Here is a 19,289-nt window from a genome sequence, read left to right as displayed (position 1 = left end):
TTTATTTAAATTAATTATTTATTTATTTATAAAAAGAGTATTACGGCATTACAGCTATTGGCCAATGCGCCATAATACTTAATAAATACAAATGTATAAACGTATAAATGTATAAACCCAGTACTACTACATTAAAAACAGTTGTAGGTGTTATTAGCATATCTTTCTTAATTTGTACACCCTCAAGCAACGTATGACCTCCTACTACACAGGCCTCTACTGCAGCTACTACAATTTATTTAATATATCGGCTCGCGTCGTGCAGTGCGTAAGGCGCTTCATCCGGTAGCTCCAGGTTCGATTCCGGTGATTTCACAATAATATATTTATGTGATTTTTTTAATGCCTGGGTGTATGTGATTATTTCACTCCTATTACTAAATACACTACTGTCATTGGGCCTCTTGTAGTGTTATAAAAAATATATATATATATATGATGGATGGGTGCGGGGCGAGGCACTTGATGCTCAAATGTGGTTGAGGTGGTAAGTGTTTGTAAGTGCGCGGTCGATTAATGACTTAAGTTTTTAAATTAATAATCAATCGACTACTGACTCATAACTGCGTTGCACCTGGTTTTGTGACAATACTGAGGATTTGAGGTAGGAGAGAAATATAGGGATGATGGCAACGATAATTGGCCCAACCAACGTCTAATTAATTTTTGTAATGCGATTATCATAAGGATATAATATTATGTTCTCAAAAGAGACATAATTGACACCGTTTAACAGTACATATTTTGTATCAGCGTATATATTCTAAACACAACAATTGCTGTCTAAACAAACAAAACTATCTATCTTGCTCTAAAATTTAGCATAGCCAAGAGAGGTGATGTTAAAACATAGCACTTATTGTAACAATTACAACTAATTTATTTTAACTGTCACAATGAGTGCTAATACTTCGATACATACTTATCACAGATAGCTGCCGTAGCGGGCGAAAGCAGTCTTGTGTATAGAATAGATGCACTGATTTGGTAAAAGGAAGTTGTCTCATTCTGAACATATAAGTAAATGTTGTAGGATTCCAAGACCCCTGTACCGCTGTGAGGTCATATATTTGATCCCCCTTTCCGTCGATTTATACTCCACTGACCTGAAATAATCAAGTAAAAGCCAAACGACTTGACATGGTGACTCGCAACGTATAAATATTATATGTTTAATAATGTACCCCGGCCCGCGAAAAACTTTTTGGGGTAGCCAGGAAACGATAAATCTTTCCCCGCAAGTCGAGGGACACAGGGTCCCCCATGGGCGGGAAAAATTTGCGCGCGAAACAACGGTCAGAAACTTGGCAACACCGCCGTGGAACTGTTTAATTAAAATACATAGCTCTAATAACTCTAGGTTTATAGTGATTAATATGATTATCTCGACGATGGAAATATGTTAGTATTTTTACGCGAAAGCGTTTACTGTTTGAATTCTTTTTCACACATTTCATGTATGAAGAAAAATATGAAAACGGCTCATAATCTATATGTATATATATTTCACTTATACGTTACTTGTATCCCTTTAATCTTCAACACCGCAATTAATCGCAATGAATAGTCTGGTAGGTTACTGCTTGTTTTGATATTGAATCGAAAATCCTGTTTGCTATATAATGGGTGTTTTTTTTTAGAGGTATAGAACTTTAAGCTGGCAGCACTTTTTTAATTGGCGGCCATTTTGTCAGCTGTTAAGTGATTTATGTTTAGTTTGGTTTAGCATTTCCACATGAATAGACTGACGCCTGAACAACGCTTCCGAATTGTGAAAATTTATTTTAAAACAAGATTGCCGTTGATCCCGATTTTCATAAGCAAATTTTGTTTAGCGATGAAGCTCACTTTTGGTTGAATGGATACGTCAATAAACAAAACTGCCGTATTTCAAGAGATGATAATCCTCAGGTGTATGTTGAGACACCGTTACATCCAGAAAAATTGACTGTTTGGTGTGCTTTATGGGCTGGTGGAATAATTGGTCCGTACTTCTTTAAAAACGATGCTGGCCAGAACGTTACAGTCAATGTTGACCGCTATAGAGCCATGATTACTGACTTTTTTGTTCATCAATTGAACAACCAAAATGTGCAAGAGCTGTGGTTTCAACAAGGCGGCGCAACATGTCACACAGCTTGTGCCACAATTGATTTATTGAAGGAAACGTTTGGTAACCGCATAGTTTCACGTTTCGGACCCGTGAATTGGCCTCCAAGATCGTGCGATTTAACGCCGCTTGACTATTTTCTGTGAGGATATGTGAAGTCGCTAGTCTACGCCGATAAGTCCGAAACGATTGACCACTTGGAGGACGACAACATTCGCCGCGTTATTGCCGATATACGGCCACAAATGTTGGAAAAAGTCATCGAAAATTGAACCTCTAGATTAGACTGCGTCCGAGCCAGCCGTGGTGGTCATATGCCAGAAATCATATTTAAATTATAATGCCAGAAGAGCATCTTTCGAATAAAGTAAATTTCATGTCAATATAAAAAGTCATCTTTGTTTTATTCCATTTGAAAGTTCTATACCTCTAAAAAAAACACCCTTTATATTTCAATTTATTTATTTTTCAATTTATTTGTTTTTTAACATATTGTGGACATTACAAATTATAAGTTTAAGACGTTCACAACATGACATTTAGAAACAAAGATATGTAAATATAACAGTATTACATAAAAAAGAGATATATCAGTAGATGAATTAGATAGGTACAAGGAAGTACACCGGATGAGTTAAGCAGACCCTATTTTAAGAATTTATAAAACAACATCCACCTAAACTCATTCTCACGTAGGTGGAATATATTAACACCCGAAGCAATTTCGTTGAACAAAGTTATCACTCTCCCAATTGGCATTACCAGTGGCAGGTTGGTTCTGCACCTTGGGACTGACTGCAACTGATGGTCTCTATTTCTAAGATAGTTATCAGGGACACACAGGTCAACACTGCCCAGAATGGCAGAGTTCTCATTTATACCTTGTATAAGTCGAAAAAATACGTAGCTAAATAAAGATTTCTTCTAAATTGCAGACTGCAGTATGTAAGCATGCCTAAGAGAAAGTCAGTTGGATAAAGCGACGGATAGTATCCATACAACCTCAAGTAAAGGAGTCTCAAGAATTTCTTCTGTACCCTCTCCACCATAAGGCCATACTTATATATACATAATATTGTTTGAACTCACTGTTGAACTGCTGAATGGTCTATTAATTATTTTTGAAATAACTCTTCATTGCATACTGCTTTGAAACAAATTTATTTTAATCTTGGTTGTAGCCAAATCTCAATAAACAAGCGTGGTGTTTTTGCGGCCATGACGTCTGGAAATCAAGCTTTCGAAGTTTTTTGGGAACAAACATTTACTCGACAAGTCGTCGACAGACGTCAGTCAATCGTAATAATATTAAATTTATTTTATATCATTATTTAATGTAGGTAGTATAATCTCTGGGTATATTAGATATTTGAATTTGAATTTTAAATAGTTATATTGATGCGATTTTTTTTATATATTAGTATCTTAAAGCTCGGCTCATTCACATAAATTAACTCCATGCCCTAAGTGATGAAGGTGTTTTATATAAATTGATGGTAGAGGGAGAGGTTGTAGCAAATGTGATGTCAAAAAACCAACAAAATATAAATTAGTCGTGTGAATATTATACTGAAATTGAAAATATATAAGTTCATTTCGATATGAAGGTCACACATAATGTACAAGTATAACGATTGGAGAAAGAGGGGATGTTTAAAGGTAAAAGTACTAAAAATTACGTGACGTAATTTCTGGAGGACCCCTTAGATTACCGTTTTATTAACAACACTTTTAACAACGCTTTGCAAATGCCATAGCAGTAAAGGGTTTGGACCATAAATATAGGTGTTATCGAAAACTTTATGATGATTCCAAAATCTTTTAGTGTGGTTAAATACAACAATTATTTTAATTAAACTATTATTTGAATTCAACTACACTGAGCATTGAAATATGACATCTATAAACACTATGGTGGTCGTTTTTGACATGTTTAATGGTGTAAATATGACGTGATATATATTTATTATAAATTTGTACCAGGAGCGGCTCATATGCCAACTATTTACTAACATTCTTTCATTTCTATAGAATTCCTATCACTCTATTTATAAAAAAAGATTTTAGACAAAGACTAGTCAACTTTTGCGTTGAACGTCCAGAGTCCAATAGAGTCTATGCAGAATAATGTATTCACAATAGTTGCTAAATTTTAATGTTCTATATTATAGAGCATAATATGCTCACATTCAAACGCTCACGTGACTTTATCGCTACAGCAGCTATATCATGAGTTTACTATACATATTTTTTTCGAAAAATTCTTATGCCATCTCATCTTTTACTCGCACAGTGACAGAATATTTAAGTCCATAGTTTGCAAATAACTATTGCGTACATACCTAGCCTAAATGCGCGTTTATACAGGTCTGTATTTCCATAGATCATCAGTATCAAGTATTATTAGTGGAGTTATACCCCACTTTTACCACTCCTACAAATAATATGTCTTGCGAATACAGTCCACTATTTCGAACGATCTGCTAATTGCTAGAATTATTTAAAACACTCCGTGACGAGCTTTTACGGGTATGCTAAAAGTGTCTGGATCAGTGAAAACCAAAACCCTCAAAGTGTAGAAGCGAAACTTTTGAGAGATTTAATTATTGAGTTAGCAACACAAACATCGATGTGATTGCGTATTAGCTCGGATTAATTTGCTACATCTTAACTACTCCGCGGCTTAAACTACAATATTTAGTGAATAAATGTTGTAAACCATTTGAAATTAATTCGATTTGCCCAATAAATTGCGCATCGGATTATAATTAATTGACATTCTATCAATAATAAGCCAATACATTTTGGTTTGTATTGATAAATAACTGTAATGTTTTATGAATAATAAACTTACTACTTTTAAAATTTAATCTATCCTGGTAAATAAAATCTTTATGATTTCAACATTACTTTCAATCATCGACTTAAGGGGGGACATGCTCAGCGTAGGTCAAAATGGAGCTTTTGTTCTATTTTCAAAGCATGATCCTGCTTCATGATTCATGATCGTACTCCCTACTTCAATTTTAGTTTGTCAATGTATGGCTACGGCCGTATGTTGTAGCTTAACCACTGGAGGATGATAAAAGAAATGGCGTATTTCAAAAAAACACTACCTTATTCTTAGGTCAATAATTATTATAAAGCAATCATTATTCATAAGATGTTCATCACACTTGAATGGTCAAAGACATAGCTTATAGTGAGTATCTTTAGAATTATCTTCAAATGTCTTAATCTTGCCGATTTTTTGAATAATAAAATGCCTAATTCTTGTCAAATTTGGGATCACAGAGATTATCAATATAATTTTTTATCGTAAATATTTTACTAAAATTATCTTGTCATAAATTATACTAATGGTTTTATAAATGCGTTTAAATATTAAGAAAATGTAAAAAATCTTAACACCACTGCACAGTTATGTACCGAAATATGACTATATTCTAAAACATAAGAGCGAGAGGTTTAAAAGAAAACTATTTTATGTAATAAAAATACTTTATGCAGTCATCAAATGTTTAAAATAAATATAACGGATAATAATGCTTCAAAATTATACAAATAGATTATCTACAACGTTTAAGGTATGTCCAGGATCATGCTTTGGAAATAGAAAAAAAGCTCCATTTTGACCCACACTGAGCACGTCCGCCCTTGAGTGCAAGCCATAGTTTTTATCTGTCTATTTTATACGTTATAACTAAAAAAATACCAACTTCACCTAAATTGATAAAACTTGCACAGATTATAATATTATGTAGACTATATTCTTGGTTCCCATTGTGCAATTTAGTACCAATTTCATCTCGATGTCTCAAAAGGTTAAGAGTTACAACTTGCTGAAAAATTTTCAGTAAATAATATTATTAAGTAACATTCATACTCAGTTATGATGCTACGAACGAATAAGAAGGCGTAGATTTGCGTAAAATAGTATTAAACAATTAAATAATTGCAAGATATGTGAACACTGCGCTCAACGAAATATACTGGATCGTGTTGGGTTACCTGTAAATCCAACCAAAAACGGATCTTAGGCACATCACGTATGGGTAAAAATAATATGTGAAAATGGCTTAAAACTAAAAGAGGCTTTACGGTAACTACTACACCTCATATCGTATAGGATCAACTGTGAGAAAGAAATTTATCCTTTGAGGGTTTTAAAAAATATGTAAAGTCAGTCAGCGTTGGAAACATGGACTCTTAATTTAAGATAATTATGAGTAACGTTGCATGGAAAGGTGCTTGTTGAGAATAACATGGAAAGATCACAAAATAAACCAATGAATAAGGAAGAGTACGTGATCAATACGTGGCAATGGGCTGGCATGCCGCTCGGCGATGGGATAGCTGCCAAGGGAAAGGGGTAGATTACCACAGGAACGCCCTAAAACCCAATGGATATACGAACTTCTAGAGTTCGGAGGATGTATGTGGCAAGGAAAAACTAAGGACTGAGAAGAGTGGAGGAAGCCAATAGGGGCCTTCATGCAGCAGTGGGTCGATGATGATATAATAAATAAATAGCTATAAAAATAAGTCTAAGTGTAGTCAATAAATATACATAATAATCATATTATATAATCTGATTAATTATATTTACACCATTACAACACATTCAGCGAATGAAAAAAACTCATTGAATTTTTGCGTCTTAGCTTTGTATGAAAATAAATCCACTTTTCCAATTACCTTAACGGGTATAAGGATGTCGAATTTCCATTTTCGTCAATAGATTTTTCGCGTGAAATTCGACCCACCGCCCAAACGGAAAAGCGTTCAATTTTCACTTCGAGGCAAACGGATTACAAAATAAACAAAGTTTTTTTGTCAGGGAATTTCGTCAAAGTCATGCTAATTTATTATCAGTTGTATGAAATGAGATTTTCTTTCAATATTGGCCTGATTCGATACGGGTTTTTTTTATAATTTTATCGTATCATAAATGAGTGGATTCAATTATTTTTGTATTAAATTAAATTACTAGTAATCTTAGCTTATATTAATCGAAACATTGACGTATTAATTATTATATTATATAGATAAAGTGTGTAACAATTAAAAAGACTACAAAGTTTTAATCTGCCTTTAAGCTTAAATTATAAAGATTTTAAGGATTGTAATAGAGGTTAATTTACGAACCACGTTAACCTAGATAGTGCCATGAACGAGTTAACTCGCCAAAGATTGTTTAACATACAGTCAAGTCACAAGTGAGGTAACTCGCGGCCTCATTGTCAACATGACGTATATTTTATTTCTATTTACAATATCTGCGGACTAGTGCTAGATGTGCTTATGTCAGATTTTGGCCATTTCGAGCTAAAATGTTCTTTCTTTCAATGCTACAAATACATATGTCAGCCGATGAAAATTAATGAAATAAGTGCACATTTAAAGTGTATGTATAAATATTATGTTGGCATATTTTATACCAAGAATGTCGACATGTAATTTTGAGATTTAAATACAAATATAGAAATTGTCTGATTATCAGCCTTGATCTTATTAATTTATATTTTATATAACTAAGATTTTATGATTTGTGTATTGTAAAAGTTAATAATATTAATTGATGATGAGAAATAAACAATCGCCTGGTACTGAATAATTGATATATTATTTGACATATTATGCACTTCTAGCATTAGGCCCTTTATATTTATTTATCAATTATAATATTTTGCATAGAAGAATGCAATAAACATGCATTTTTTAATATTTATTTTAAAAATATTTATGAATTATTTAAAAAAATAGCTGGCTTATTTGCGTCTATTTTCGTCATTTTTGTGACAACATCCACTCTGTGTAGGCCCATAATAATATGATCTTATTAGGTTAAAAAAATCAGATTTTATTACTTTATTAACTATTTTTTTATTCAACGAATAAGACACAAGATTTGAGAATATAACATTATATTTATATTGAATATACATAATCTTGAAAACATCTCATGCATATACAAACTAATTAATTGATACCTACCTTAATCTAATATACTAAAACCGATAGCTAACATTATAACGCAATTGTCGAATGATCCAGGTGTCTATATGAAGGTCTCTCCAAGCTGATTCCACGTCTCTCACTCCTGTGCATTGCGTTGCCACGTACTTCCGCAGAACTTTATCATTTCATCAATCCAGCGGCCTCCAGGTCTACCTTGCGGACGTTTTGTACTTCTCGAATACCATTGGATGACTAGATTTATCCAACGATTGTCTCTTCTTCGAGCTGTGTCCAGCCCATCTCCATTTAAGGCTTTTAATAAATTCTATTACATCGCAAACCCTTGTCTGCTTCCTTATCCACTCATTCCTCTTTTTGTCCTTTCGCGTTATGCCCAGCATGCACCTCTCCATACCACGTTGTGCTACTCTAAGTTTCTGGATCTCTCTTTTACTTAGGGTCCATGTTTCATACGCATATGTAATCACGGGAAGCACACACTGGTTGAACACTTTGCGATTTACGCACAGTGGAAGTTCACCTTTTAAGACATTATTCAGGCGGCCAAAAGCACTCCAGGCTACCTTTACTCTGCGAACAATTTCATCAAATATACATCCATCTATAGACACTTGTTGTCCCAGATAGATGTAGCTTTTCACCTGTCCGAGCTGAGTGCCATTGACGAGGATCTCTTTTTGGCCCTCAAAGCAGTTGAACATGACTTTCGTCTTTGTTACATTTATTTTCAAACCTACTTTATTGCTTACTTCAGCGAGTTCCTGCATTCTGCTTTGGAGGTCTTCTGAGTCTTACGAGAAAATTACTATGTCATCGGCAAAGCGCAGATAACTCAAGTATTCTCCATTTATGGGGATCCCTTTGTCATTCCAGTCAAGTTGCCTGAATAATTCTTCAAGGGTAGCTGTAAATAGTTTTATAATTTGACCAACTATCTATCAGGTAAAATTTACAATTCAGTAAGGTATTCTTAACATACAATTCGAAATAAAACGTATTACTATATTTAAGCTAATTCGTAAGTATACGACTGCCAGAAGCCGGTTCTTACCTGATCCCTGAAGTGGGATCAATTTATGGCATGTGAATTTACAAAAACAAAAATATTACAAGTTTCATAGATATTCATATAAACATATCGCATTCAATTGAAGCTTCAAATTGATTCATTATGACATTTGATTCGAAACCTTAGAACTCGTGATTATATTATATACTTATTAAGTATTAACAAGGAGCTCATGGTTAATTGTATCAGCACTACAACACGAGAGAATAATAATTAATATATAATATACGGGTGAAAAATGAGATAAATGCCTTCTCTTATAATAATGACTTAGGTAATATAGGGAAATGATACTAACAGAGCTTTAAAAAAAGCTCGCGGTTTTAAGAAATCGATTGAGATGACCGGATTGTAATTATTAAAATTCTTGATCAACCTACATGTTGGGGATGTTATAACGCTGTAAATTTTTTCGTCAACTTTAAGACGTGGTCGTGAATGGTTGCCACGTTAAAGTCGCATGAAGAGTGGTATTTCTTATTTATTACATGTAATTTTACAACGTTTTTCTTAGTTCGTATTCTTGTTTGTCCGGTGGTTGTTTATCCAGTACAAATATTTCAATCAATTTTTAACTAACTTCCCGACTAGCTAGACATTTGAAACTTTTAGAATATATCAGAACACGATTCAAATGCATTCTTTTAATACTTTTATCTTTAAGTAGAATTGAATTCATTTTCAGTTAATTCTGTTTTATATGAAAAGTTATTTTGGAAAAAATACGTAATCCAATCCACTATTATTGGTTGCTAAGGGGGTGATCCTAGAAACTAAATTATATATACATACGTGCGTTACTATGGAGATCAAAATGACATTTCAGTATTCTATATTATTTGTTTGTATGTTGCAAAATAGCAAACAAATGATTTGTTGAAAAATGTCTGATTTGTCCTAAATTATTAATAAATATAATTGTCAAGTTTATATGATTCAACAGAAAATTTAAAAACGTGGTATATAAAAAGTTCTTTTTATTTTGTAATCATTAATTTAAGGTTTTACACACGATGTGGTATCTTGTATTCCAAGAGATTTGTTTTGTTTAGTCTGAAGTGTTTTATATTTTGTGGGGTGAGCATATCCCCAGACGGGGGTGGCATATGTCATAGTAGGATGGGTAATAGCACCATAGTGTAGAAGTTTGATTCTAATACAAGTAAATTTTCAATTATGCTTATTTCAGTTCTAACTTCTTCCAGTGTATAACTTGTATATAATACCAATAAAGTATTATCACCTGTATAGGTATTCTGTTTTTAACAAATAATTAATAAAAAAAATCGTTAACGGGGAAATTTTAGCAATTTTTTGTTGTTTATAAGTAAATAAATTAATGCCTAACGCGCGGGTTTTCCCCGAAATTCGGCCTGTCCATTAACGAGAAATGCCGCATTTTTGCATTGAATACCGTGTTTGTAAGGGAGGGGGTGTATCGATTTTCATGACAATCAGGTATACAGATTGTCAGATCACCAAACTACACGGTGAAATTCAACAACATGTCACTGTTATGTTATTGTTATGTTATAGCATGTTATTGATAACTACTAAACGCCAAAAAAATCCGCATAAAAATTAGATAGAAAAGGTAGAATACTGATTGAGAGGTATTATTGATATATCTAATTAGTTAACTCTATTACATTCCCTATACGTTGCCATTATTTTCCCAGTATTGACAACTTTATATCTCTTGAACGTAGTATTTTCATTGATTATTTGAATGATATATTATTAGGGCTTGACGATGTATACGCATATTGATTGTGTTATAAGTGATATGATTTTTTTTACAAACACTTCAACTATTCATAATTTGAGCCAAGGAGAAGTGAAGTAGGCCAACTGACATTTTTGAAAAAAAATGCTTTAGATGCGTTGTGGTATTCTACATGTCATAAAGTATCATAAAAGTGAAGTGAGCTAATTAAATACCAGTGGCGAAGGGTGGAGGTAGGCTGTTAAGATCCGCCATAAATATTGCACACTAAGCTTTGTCAGTCATACATACTTGTTTTTATTGAAATAAGACTACATTTTACAGCTGATGGTGTTGGTTAGTTTTTTAAATTCAATTAAACCCGGCGAAAATCAAACCATAATAGATAATAGTCAAAAAATACTCGTATATCTATAAAATTTCTAAAGTTATGCAATTAAATCTTACATACATTTGGATATTTTATAGATAGAATAATAATTTTTATCTATTATAGTTTGGTTTAGGCATAGCATGAATTAAAAAAATGAACCAGCAATATGTGTAATACGTATCTATTCTTAATCTAACGAAAACAAATAATTAAGAATGAAAAAATATGCACAATTTTGTCATATCGCCTAAAATATACCAATACTATTATGGTTTTGTTGAGACAGGGTTTAATTGATTTTTAGACTCCAACCAATACCATCTGAAAAATTGTAGTCTTATTTCAATAAAAACATATTGTACATTTGACTGAAAAAGGTTAATGTGCACTATTTATGGCGGATCTTAACAGCCTACCTCCACCCTTCGCCACTGTTAAATACAATAGTGTTTTATTGTTAAAATAAAAATATCCAATGAGCTATCTTATAATATTTGTAAGTGGTGAAGTGAGCCAAATCATTAGCCCACTTCACGGTTCTCACTAACTGCTCAACGTGTTGTTTATCCTATAGAAGTGAACACGGCTAACACGCATGTTGCTATGGTAACATGCTTAACATAACAAGATAAACTGAGCTAGGTGACAATATTAGATAAGGTTACTGTAATCGTGTACATGACTAACTTATTTAAAAGTGAGCCAAGTACTATTGGGATGTAGAGGTGAACACGACTAACATAGGCTAAAGTGAGCCAAGTGACATTAATGAGTAAAAGTGAAGTAAACTCACCCCTTTTATTATCTTATTACAATCAATATTCTCCGTAAACCTTTTTTTCTGTTTATTTATTTGATAAACTTCCATTTAATATAAGAAAATGAATACAGTTCTATACAAAAATGAATGTAAAAAGTTTATTAAACTAAAACCTTCAGTGGTAAAGTTTCACCATTTTGTCACTTGGGCCATTTCACTTCTTGAGGGCTCATTTGTTTGTTATATTTGTATTGTGATCCTTAATTTAATACTTGTAGGTAGGTGATAAAGTTTTATCACTTAATTGTGTGTAGTTTGTTATATAATTAATTATATTCGTTATCACTGTGTATTTACTTGTTTTCCTGGAGAAAGGCAAAACTCAGGTCACAAAAAATGACTGAAATGGAATAGTAAAAAATTATGTATGTTCAATATATAGAATGTTACATTCTCAAATCTTGTGTCTTATTCGTTGAATAAAAAAATTTATTAATTACATTACATTAAATTATTAGCAAGACTAAGACGTTATAAAAACTAAATAATGGAGTGATCCCCGACGTCGGTTAGTAATCAAGGAATTAATTGATACTTACTTTAATATAATATACTAAAACTGATAGCCAACATTATAACGCAATTCGATGAGCATTTCATGTAACAACTATAAGTTTAAATCATTGTCATTAAGTGGGATGCCCGTAGTTTAATTGGAAAAGCATACTGGAGCGAATCCAGCAGATTCCGATTCAAGTCCCGTCGGGTGTCGTTTTTTTTATACAAAATGATTTTCGTCTAGTGTGTACTATTTATATGCATGTGATGTTTTTAAATTATGTATGTTCCATGAAAATTGGTTAAATAGTATTTTAATGCAGACCATCCAATGGTAATATTACTTGCTTACAAATTTCACTTTGTTACATTAAGGGCAAGCCATAGACCGCGCCACTACCCTCCGTCCATTGTCACGTCTTGGACTTGCCGTCATAATGAGACCTCCAGCGCGTCAATCGCATTTTAGCACCGCTGCTGGGTGAGGGAGGGTCGGTGACGATGACGGAATCCTTGAGACTGTGTTACATAGTTATACATTGTCACACTTTCTGTTGCCTTAGGAAAACATGTATAAGCCACTTGAAGCATGATATGGTTGTAATCGAATTTCGTTAGGTAATGAACAAAAATATCATTAAAAAACTGAAGCGAAATTCCCTCATATTCCTTCATATCTATATGGAAGTATGCATTTTAACTAAATTTGAATATAAAACATATATTGCGAGTACGTTCACAATGAGTCAGATAAATATGAAGAAAAAAGTAATCATTTATCATATAATAATTGTAATGAAAAATAATAGTTTGCTAAAATTTATAATATAAATTTAAACTTTCGCCGCCCCCCCCCCCCCCCTCCTATGCCACCTTCGATGATCCGACGCTTGTATTCATGAAAGACAGATATTTTATTTTTTAATTATTTTATAAACTCTTTTATTAACACAGCTTCGAATGATAGGAACAAACCATAGATTCTTCTGGATAAGAAGTCACACAGGGATAGCCGAAAACGAGGAAGCTGATAAATACGCTAAACAAGCCACAACAGACAACAGACAAAAGACCTTTAACCTATACACACTTCCCTCTGAGTTACGCAAAACAAAAACTAAACGAAGATACCATAGAGCTATGGAACCACAGATACACAACATCCGCCACAGGATCAATAACGCAGAAATTTATTCCAAACATAAACTGTGCCATCACTCTTGCCAGGAACTTAAAAATATCACACGAACTCACACAGATACTAACAGGCCACGGATCGGTGCGAGCTTATCTAAAAAGATTTAAATTGAGGGATGACGACTGTTGTCCATGTGACGGCAACACATCTCAAACTGTGTGGCATGTCATCAACGACTGCCCTATACTAGAAAGGGAGCGATGGACTCTCAGGACTCGATGTAGACAACATAATCACGAAATTGACCTCCAAAAGCCTCACGAAGCACTAAGCAATAGAACAACACAAGAACACTACACAAAATATTCAATCCTGGCCATAAAGAAAATTAAAGATATAAATGGAGGCACCTAATTAGCCCCACATCAATGCAACTAACCCACCCAACCACCTTGTACGAAAAAGCAAGGGTATGGTTATTATTAAAAAAAAAAAAAACTCTTTTTTATCACCAAGGTCGATGGTTGCTACAACAATCCCATGCAGCTTTGTCTCGAGACAAGAAAGTATGGCAACAAAATATTTTGTTTCTGACACGTTTATAGTGTTATGGTGCACAAATCACGGCTGTATATACATGACGAGTAGAGATGAGGTAATTCCACAGAACAGATAATAAATAGAATACTGATAGGCAATATTCAATACGCCGCATGGTGAAGCAGGCTTTTGAATGTGTGCATGTCCTACGAAAATGAAGCACGCATTATGCACGTGCAATAGTGTGTGTAATACACCAACATTAAATGAGCGTAAATGCATAAACCGAGAGCAGTTTTTAGTATTTGACGTAAAACGTATTTTTAACACGTGTGTAAGTTTAACCTGGATTCTTCCTTACTCGAGTTGGTTACCTGCTATTGCTTTACCCGTTGTGTATTTCAGTTCCCATTATTTCTGAGTTCCCTGGGTAATTATTAACAAAAAAAGTCAGTTTCAGTAGTGGTTAATTCACCCCAATGTGTGCCAAATTTCAAATCTATGGGAATACAGAATGTAGGTGATAATTTAGTGTACAATTATAACACAAATACCCTACAGAAAAACGTTGCTGTTTTTATGTTATATTTTTTTATATTATAGAGAAGACATATTAATATGACGTGGTTTATTAAAAATCAAATAATAATGAAGAAGTAGAGGTAACTGATTTTGCAACTATTAACTTTAATTGTTAACCGATAAGCTTTATTTAAGTAAGTTTGCGTTTATTTTCTCTCAGTGAAAGTGTGTTGTTTAATTACTTATTAACCTTTATACAACCTTAATGAATTTGCTTTCAGTATTAATATTGTAAAGACTGCAGCTGAATAAACTGATTATGTGCACACTATACTTGAATCGTACCCCCTCAGAAGGGGTGAAAAGCTCGGTGACCCGTGTCATCCTCCCATGACTCCCTAGTACCCCCTTCAACCCACAGGCAAATAAATAGAAAAAAGAGGCCAGCTTTTACGGTAGCCGGCACAACGAAGATGCGCCCTTTAAATCGGTGGCTAAACGCTTCGGATTTCATCGCGTTATTTACGTAGTGATTTGGTGACCATGTCAGAAATAAAACATGGCATAAATTGGCTTCGTTAAGGCATACGCTATTCTTGAATAGTGGGGTGTGATTTGATAACAGATATCTAGCAAATACGTGTCTGTATCATGAGGGTTACAACATGCTTCAAAATGTCAGAATATGACGTACATTATACGTATCATTTTGTATTAAGAATATTCTCGAATAAACCAATGTTATTTAGAATTCTCAGAAAATAAAGTTGGATTGGGTTGGCCCGGGTAGAGAGACAATTCTCAGTATTGAACAATACATCGAAATGTATCAGCTTAGATCAATCTAATGCTAAATGAAAACCTATCAAAACGGATTCCACCTATCCGGGTACTTTACATTGTTATATTATTTATTATATTTGGTTACCTATATATTTATTTACATCATCATTATTCTTCTCTGTTAAGTAAAAAGCTAGTGTGTTTGATTTTAGTGTAATGAGAATCAAAAACAATGTTTTTTTTACTTAGCAGGGCAGTATCATTATCAATCAGAATCAATTAACTGCTATATGGTGGCCTCTCCAAGCTAATACCATTCCTTTTATATATTTAAAAAAATCACGATATTATTTTCCTATCCATTTCATTTTCAATTTCAATTTTTTTTTTTAACATATTGTGAACATTACATATTATAAGTTTAAGACGTTCACAACATGACATTTAGAAACAAAGAAATATAAAACAGTATTACATAAAGATAAGTAAAAAAACATAGAAATGTGTATATACAAAAAATATAAATTAGATAGGTACAAGGAAGTACACCGAATGAGTTAAGCAGATCCTATTTAAAGAATTTATAAAACAACGTCCACCTATACTCATCCTCATGTAGGTGGAATATATCAACACCCGAAGCAATTTTGTTGAACATAGTTATCGCCCTCCCAATTGGCATTACCAGTGGCAGGTTGGTTCTGCACCTTGGAAGAATAAACAATTGATGTTCTCTATTTCTAAGATAGTTATCAGGGACACACAGGTCAACACTGCCCAGAATGGCAGAGTTCTCGTTTATACCTCGTATAAGTCGAAAAAAATACTTAGCTAAATAAAGATTTCTTCTAAATTGGAGACTGCAGTATGTAAGCATGCCTAAGAGAAAGTCAGTTGGATAAAGCCACGGATAGTGTTCATACAACCTTAAGTAAATGAGTCTCAAGAATTTCTTCTGAACCCTCTCCACCATAAGGCCATACTTCAAATGATGCGGTGCCCAAACAATAGACCCAGTCTCAAGTCTGCTTCGAACTAAAGAATTAAATAAAAGTTTTAATACCAGAATAAGTCCTTTAATAGATAAAGGCCTTTCCAAGTTATTATTCCTCTTGGTTCTATGAATTGCGTTGATATATTGAATAAAGTGTTTTATAATTTATAGGTACGTTCACTGTGGATTTTGCAGCTTTAACCGATTTCTGATACACGTCCTTTATACTGTGTTTCTTTATAAATATTAATGGATTACATGGGAAAAAATAATATAAACCAGTAGGTATATACGTAAACTAAATAAATAATAATATTAGGACTTAGATCAGAAGACTAGTTTCAGTTACGATGACAAAAACATAAGTATTATAATTTAATATTGTACAATTTTGTTTTAGTATTGTCACATCAAGAGGTCACTTTGAAATATCATGCATTTGTAGAACAGTTCGCTTTGTATGCCATCCAAAGAGGCTTTCACTTAACTGCGTTGAAACACAACTAAAGCCTCCGGTCTCTTGCGTTTGAGTAAAAGTCCGGCGAAGGTTTAGTTTAGGGGAATGATCCCAACCGTTAAACGTGTGGGGGACAGAAAGCTTTTGAAAAAGCTCGACTTTTGAGAATATTTTGTAAGGGAAAGTGCTTTAGAAGATTAAAAGTTTGCTAATTGGTTGAATACACACGTTATAGTATGTGGTGTATATGGCGACCAGCTGCGTACAAAACCACGTAGTACTTAGTCAGAAATTGTAATATGAAGTGCTCTGACAAAGAACGTAGAATAAAACTTTATTTATATTAGGTAAAGATGGTCTAAAAATTAAATTAAATAATCTAAGTAGAAAGTTCATCATATACAAGATATTTGTACAGTATTATAATATATTTTCTACTATGTACGACAGAAAATCTTGATGATTATAAGTACATAATATTATGACAGGTGAAACTATAAAAGGTTACCTATTTAGACGAATAATTAAATCAGCTGCATGATACTTCGAATTTCACATTCATTTGTAGATAATTTCATACTTATTCATAAATTTAATATTTATTTTCCATGACATCATTGATATTAAAACTCTGCTTTATATTTGATTCGATTTAGGATGTCAGTTAACTGGAACAAACATGCTGTCCTGTATTAATAAATTGTCATTTCCCTCACTCAATGTTCAATAAGAATTTAATAAAGGAATACGTCTTTGTATCTAAAATCAACATTGGTCAGTAATATGTAATATTTTACAGGTGTTGTTTAATAAATTGTAGTGTTCTTGGGTAGTTTTCTGATAATGTGAGCAAATAAGAATAATAAGATGTTGACGGAGATTATCCTGAAGTAATTGACGTATATACAGGTATTTCATAAGTCATAGACACGTACATACAATTTTTGGATTATTATTCTTAGACAAGACAGGCGCGATTATAACGATTCTAATAATTATGACTGTTAGGGCGCGCGCATTTGATAACCATTTGTAGATGCGACGTGTCGCATTAACTGTACGCGTAATTATATTTTCAATTTCGGTGTTCATCGCTGGACTAAAATGTCGGAGTGTCGGAATTTACCCGGAAAAGTTAGAAACCTGCACCGTGATTTCCTAACTATCGACTCGTGTGTCAGCCGACGACATGACGTAATTGTGACGTCAGCCAATACATGCTCGAGGCATGCCGCCCAGCACACAGTGCTCACCATAGATATTATTATGATGAAACACCTATATGTGTATGGGGACAATGAATAACGCCACTGTCTGACCAGTGTTATTTTCTCGAATGCTATTATCACTCCGGTAGTACGTCACAATGATGTCATATGACGTCATGTCGACCGGGCGGCTTGCACTCGCAAGTTCTAACATAGGGCCCTTGACTGACTTTCTTGGCACTCCTAAATTTTAATAACCCTGCCCTCTCCCGCCGCTTTAAAGAACAATAATAAATTATTATGAATAGTTTACCTAATAAATTTTTTTGTAGATGCGACAATATGATGGAATAACTAGTAGGCGAACACGCATAGTTATGGTTGCAGGTTAAATTGTCAAACTCAAATTACGGTATATCTGGGTATAGGGAATGTATCAAGAGAAGTTCGGGAGTCTGGCTGACTTTCTTGGCACTGCCAGATTTGATTATCCCCGCCCTTTCCCGCTGCCTTAAATAATCAATTATGAATTATTATGAATGTTTTATTGAAATGATTCACTTGATTATGTAATACAACCAACCATCTTTCATACTCCGCACTTTGCATTTAATACTGCCAATGCAAGTGTAGTAAATATTTTTTCGATATTTCTTCATTGAATGATTTTTTTAGGTAAATACAGAATATTTTAATCACATGGATGCTTTTCAGTTTAATGCAGTTACGTATAGCATATTTTTATCTCCCTTTTTATATGTTTCATCCTAACATAGATGTATAAAAGGATCGTCTCAGGAAAAACAATTTTCTTTTTCCTATGCTTCATAAAAAGAGAGAGTAAAATATACTGGGAAGTTAGTCAGAGTAAATCCCTGCTTACAAGTAGTTGTTTCATACTTTTACGTATTTCAAAAACATTTCCTGATTGCATGGTTTACTTTGAAAGGAAAAGTGAAGTCAGTTTGCAATGCTCAATAGATTATATATATACTATATTTTTGAAAGAAAAATTCTCCGCCGTATATATGGACCGATCAGGGATGGCACCAATTGGAGGAGAAGATAT

This window comes from Rhyacophila brunnea, unplaced genomic scaffold, assembly GCF_057557595.1.
Source record: "Rhyacophila brunnea isolate RB1 unplaced genomic scaffold, BYU_Rbru_1.0 scaffold_14, whole genome shotgun sequence".
Taxonomy (NCBI): Eukaryota; Metazoa; Arthropoda; class Insecta; order Trichoptera; family Rhyacophilidae; genus Rhyacophila; species Rhyacophila brunnea.
Note: the sequence above shows the minus strand (reverse complement) of the source record.